The sequence below is a fragment of the Saimiri boliviensis genome, chromosome 13, assembly GCF_048565385.1.
Source record: "Saimiri boliviensis isolate mSaiBol1 chromosome 13, mSaiBol1.pri, whole genome shotgun sequence".
Classification (NCBI taxonomy): Eukaryota; Metazoa; Chordata; class Mammalia; order Primates; family Cebidae; genus Saimiri; species Saimiri boliviensis.
The window spans coordinates 82,030-88,357 of record NC_133461.1 but is presented as its reverse complement, the minus strand read 5'-3'; positions in this window follow the sequence as shown (position 1 = coordinate 88,357).

The following is a 6,328-nucleotide window of genomic DNA, read 5'->3' as shown; positions in this document are numbered from 1 at the left end:
ATTTTGAATGACATTGATTAGCCCAATTATTTTTCTTTCTTTATTTTTTTTACACTTAGGGCAAATGCCTGGTTTAGTATTTTTTGTTGTTATCCTCAGCTGAGGTCCTGTTCTTAGATTTTGTCTGCAGTCTTTTTGGTGTGTTCCTTTTTTCCAGAATGGAAACAAGCTCCAGGAAATGCAGCAGTCCCATTGTTTACCCTCAATCCTGCCATAGTTTGCACTAATAATGTAGCCTTATGTAAATTTCCTCCATTGCCATCATGAGCCTTAATATAGTCCATTAAATGAGCTATCCCTTTAAAAGGCTGCTTAGCAACATGACATTTTGTATTAGCATTATTGATTGCTTGTTTAAGTTTCTTTAGAAATTTAAATGGCATTTAAATGGAAAAGGCTTCAATGTTACCTAAAACTGTCCCTGCTCATTTTGAGGGTGCATTATAACTGGAAACTGCTATCCCTCTAAATTTTCATCTTTTCCAGCCTGCTGAATCCCAGCCTGAATAGACAATTACTGCTGTGGAAGGCCGGTATAGAGCCACTGGAGCAGCAAGCTTTGCTTTTTGAACAACGTTTAAGTTTTCCAACAGGGAAATACCAGGTAGGTTTGACCATTTTACTTTTTGAGAATGGGCTTAACAGTTTTACTTTTTAACTTAACTGATATTACTTCCACTTGGTTTAAAGCTTTTCTTTAAAGGGTGTAGTTTTACATGCTTAGCTTCTACTTGCTTTTTAACTAATTCACGGGCTAGATGTAATTTCTTCCCCTTTAGAGGCTACTGCTTTACTTAAATCAGATTTTAAAAGAGTTATGTCAGAGATAACAAAGAAATTATTATTAGAATTTAAATGTTACTTAAACCTTAGCAGAGAATTACAATTTTGGATTTTACTTGTTTACAAAGAACACACAAAATTTTGCTGTGGAACACCTGCGGAGAGCAGCACGCAGCTATTTGGACCTGGCCCCACACGGCTGCTGCTTGCTGCGTTCTGCTTGTGTTCTGCTTGTGGTACTCACTACCAAGCCTGGGCCACACTTGTGGCCTTGGGCTGAGTTTGTTCGCTTAAACGCTGCTTTGACCTTTCTTTACTGCTGAGCTGTCTCCATTTTTTACTTTTTCTTTCCCCTCCACCCCTGTAATGCTATTAAGGTTAGAAATACCTGTAATGCTATTAAGGTTAGAAATATAGCATATGAAAGGTTAGAAATATAGGTTAGCATATTAAGGTTAGAAGTATAGCATATGAAAATCTGTTGATTCTTAAAAATGTATTTTAAATTTCTGGGCTTAAATGTGTAACAACATAAACATTTGACTAATTCTGCTGCCATAATTAATATGGAAGCTTCAGTTTAATACGGTTACACAGATCTGAAAAAACAATTGCTCTAAAGCTAACAACGACAATGAGAAAATTATCAGAATAATTACCGTCGCATTAATATCTGCACACAAAATGTTTAGAATAGTAAGCTAGGATTTGAACCTAGGCAATTTGGTCTTGGAGAGAAAAAGTGTTCTGTTCCCAGTGAGTTCATAGTCAAATAGGTGCTGGGAGAGGAGGAAAACAATAACGAAGTCACACAGATGAATGCATGCTGTAATTCTGGACAATTTTAGGAAGGAGTGGTTTATGCTACTAAAAAAGCCTGAGGTTGCAAGATTTGACTTATCTAGAGGAAAATGAAGGCTTGGCTGTTGCCTGACTTGTGAAGAATGCATAGGCCTTTTTAACTAGATAAAGCTGTAGGATGGGGGCCTGGAAGAGCTTTCCAAGCAGAGGACTGAGCTTCTGCAAATGGCCTGTGGCAGTCTGTTTGCTTAGCCTGTATGAACAGAGGGAAAGAAAGCTATCCTGGCCAGATGATAGGAAGTAAAGGGAGCTGAGTCCTGAATGAGGTGGGAAAAGGTGGAAGCCAGACCAAGGTGTGAACGTGTTGTACTGTATTTACATAAGAGCTCTGGGCAATATGTTAAGCTCTGGGTGACTTGATAAGATTGATGTTCCAAATGATAAGTCTGGCTCTAATGGAGAAAACAAGTTGGAGTAAGGCAAGAGTAGAAGCCAGTGACCTGGTGTAAGAATGAGATAGTGGAGTAGACTGAGGTTTGTTGTTAGGCTCTTAGGTGACAGGTGTGATGAGGGGTAATGGAGGTAGGTAGAGATATTTCACATGTATTTAGGAGGTAAAAGTTTTAAAAATGATGCTGCATTGAATGTTGTTATGAGAAGGCAGGAGATTGAAAGACCCCAATGTGTCTATATATTCTTTATCTTTTCCAACCTCTGGGATTGATTATAATGTCTTTGGAGTCTTGTGAAATAGTGCTTCTTAAGCTGAAGCTCTTGATTCTCCTTACTTCTGTGGAGATCCTGACTCAGGAGGTTTTGCTTGAGGATCTAAAATTTGGAAATTCAGAGCCATTTGTCTTGTTTTGGATTTTTGAGGTATCTTGTTTGAACATTCTTACGTTGAAGCACATTTGGAAAATGCTGATATAGACAGTGTGTAAGATAGTCAGTGATTCTCAATATTGGCTACACATTAGAGTTGCCAGGGATGCTTTTAAAAATATTTATGCCAGGGCCCTACCTGAAACAATTAAATCAGAATCTGTGAGTTGAGCCTGGATGTTGGTATTTTAATAGGTGATTGGGTTATGCAGCCAGTATGAACCTCTGAGTTAAATTATAATTCTAGAAAGCATGTGGAAAAAAAACTGGGATAATATGAAGATAGAAGCATGCCAGGCATATATTAAAAATGATTTGTAAAGCACAACATGGACAAATTACTCAAAATAAAATCAATAAAGTAGTAAAGGTACTGAATTATGCTGTATCCACTGGGATATTTTCAACCTTTTCCAAATGACTATATAAAATTATTCTTCCATCTTCCAGCAGGAATTATTAAATAGTGTATATAGTACTTGATATACTTCTCTAAATTGGACATAAAACAAATGTCTTAAATTGAGAGAAACTCTTCATGAAAAGAATCAAAGTATTCAAATGAAGATAAAGTAACTTTGGCCATTTAGCATGATCTGAGCTTATTTATAAAATAAACTAGGCAGAACTATCATTTCTGTACTCGTAAGCTTTGTATTTTTACTTCTCAGTAAATTTTATGTTAAAAGACATTAATACTTGCTGTTTGTTATTGGATACTTATGTCCATTGTTGAGAATGCTTTGCATTTAAAGCAAAGCACAAATAAAAATATAACTACAAAAATGATTTCTATAATAATTAAGTTAAAAAATTAGAATGCCCAAGACCTAAAAGTTATTCTCATTCATAGGTGATATAAAGAGAACAACTTAGTTAGGTGACCCAAGCTTTAGAAATGCAAAGGTCTCAGGCCGGGCGCGGTGGCTCAAGCCTGTAATCCCAGCACTTTGGGAGGCTGAGGCGGGTGGATCACGAGGTCGAGAGATCGAGACCATCCTGGTCAACATGGTGAAACCCCGTCTCTACCAAAAAATACAAAAAACTAGCTGGGCATGGTGGAGTGTGCCTGTAATCCCAGTTACTTAGGAGGCTGAGGCAGGAGAATTGCCTGAGCCCAGGAGGCGGAGGTTGCGGTGAGCCGAGATCGCGCCATTGCACTCCAGCCTGGGTAACAAGAGCGAAACTCCGTCTCAAAAAAAAAAAAAAAAAAAAAATGCAAAGGTCTCTAGAGGGATTCCTGGCTTTATATTTCTATCAGTCAATCAATCTAGCTATCATTCATCTATCAAACAATCAAGTTATACTCAATCCTCAAAAACTGCATATTTAAAAGTTAAATATATATATGTTTAAATCATAGAATGTAATGTTTTGACATATTTATAAACTTGTGAACCCCTTGCAACAAAAATAATGAACATATCCTTCAGCTCCCAGAGTTTACTCATGTATCTCTGCAATCCTTTGCTCCCACATTTCCTCATTCCCCATTCTTCATACATACAGAATATACTCCTTTTTTGTCCTGTTTTTTGTTTCATCCAGAAAAAATATCTTGAGATTCATCCATATCGTGCCATTGCACTCCAGCCTGGGTAATAAGAGCGAAAACTCCGTCTCACAAACAAACAAACAAACAAACAAACAAACAAACAAACAAACAAAAAAATCGCATACCCCACCTATGATGATGTGGTTACGCTTTTCTGACCCAAGAAACACATTCACGATAGTTGTTATACATTTCTAAAAGATAAAACTATTTTCATATGTAATACCAACATATGACTAAACATAGTTCATACTATGTTTAGTTTGGACTGAATATATTTATGTGGGGATGGGGGGAAGAGGATCTAACTTTCCAAAGGCAAGTGATCCTAAAAGTAAAAATACTCAATTTACATTCACATACAGGATATATAATATTTCAACCTGCAGCTTCTGCACTGAAAATTGTTGAGATTCCATAGTTTTTCAAAGTCAATATACTTGCTTTATATTTGTGTAACTAAAGAATCTAGTCCTGTTAGTTTTTTTTTTCTAAAACACTCTATTACAGAAGTAAATTAAAGTTTTTTCCAAGGAAAAGAAAGCTGCTAGAAATGTGTTATTTTTTATTTTTTTAAAAAAATATGTTTATTGAGTTATAATTCATATATCATGCAATTAATTCATTTAAAGCATACTGTAATAGCTTCTAGTATATTAATAGATATATACAACTATCACTACAGTCAACTGTAGTTTTCATAATCTGAAAAAAGTTTCCATGCCCTTTATTTATACACTCCCATTGCCCAATGCCTCCATCCCTAAGCAATCCCTGATATATTCTCTGTCTCTGTAGAATTGCCTATGCCAAACATTTCAGTAAAAATATTGTATAGTGATATATATTAGTTCATTCTCACATCTCTATAAAGAACTACCCAAGACTGGGTCATTTATAAAGGAAAGATTTAATTGACTCACGGTTCTGCATGGCTTGGGGGGAGCTCAGGAAACTTAGAATCATGGTTGAAGGGGAAGCAAACATGTGCTTCTTCACACGATAGCAGGAAAAAGACTTGTCAAGCAAAAGGTGAAAAAGCTCCTTATAAAACCTTCAGATCTCATGAGAATTCACTCACTATCACTAGGACAGCATGAGAGTAACCACCCTCATGATTAAATTACCTCCCACCAGATCCCTCCCACCACAGAGAGGGATTATAAGAACTACAATTTAAAATGAGATTTGGGTGGGGACACAGCCAAACCATATCACAATGTAAGGTCTACTTGAGTGACTCCTTTCACTGGGCATTATGTTTTCAAGGTTAAATAATTGTGTGGTGTGTATCACTACTTTTTTATGGCTGATAACCATTGTATGGCTACCACATTTTAAAATTCATCAAGGTGACATGTGGATGGTTTCTACCTTTTGACTACTGTTAGTAATGTTGCTATATAAATGTAGGTACAAATATTTGTGTGATCACAGATTTTTATTCTTTTGGGTACATACATAGGAGTGAAATTTCTGGGTCATATGTAAGTGGTAGCATAAGTTTCATTTTTCTTAAAAGTAAAATTATGATATGTACTTTGGTGCAAATTTTATACATATGGATATATACACACATGTATCTCACATGAGATATATGCTATTTATAGTTAAAGAGAAGAGAGAGAAAAGGATAGAGATAAAAAGCACTGATAAGCCTACCATTTTGTAAAATATACTTTCGGCTCTTTGGTGTACATATCAATAATACATCCAAGTTTCTGTCATAATGTAGATAGTTTTAGATGCTTCCTTTGATGCTTAACATGATCATGGAAATTGGATTTATTATTACATCATGCAAATGTATCATAGTTTATTTAACCGATTTCCTACTACTGGACATTGTGGTCATTTCAAAACCTGGTATTATTAATACTTATTTTAATATAAAGAGTTGGTGCATACATTTTGGTCCTTGGAATAAATTCTCAAGAGTGGGATTGGTGGATCAAAGATTAACATATTGCTACATATGGCCCATTTGAATCACATAATTTTAAGGTCTTGTAAAACAAGTTTTTATAAAACTTGAACGAGAAAACATATGAAAGGGCACTATCTAAACCAGGGTAGTCCTCATGTAATTATTTGAGCAATTTGAGTTGTGGGGAGAGAGTGGTATTGTGATAGAAATTAAAAAAAAAAAAAAAAAGAAAAGAAACGATGTGAAGCACCAAAGAGAAATGCTGAATGATGGAAGCAATGCTGATAGTTTGACTCAGAATGGTAGAAACTAAATGGCAAGAGAGATAATGTGGAGTTGGCTGTAGTCATCTTTTTCTGATCTTGGTTTTCTAACAAAAC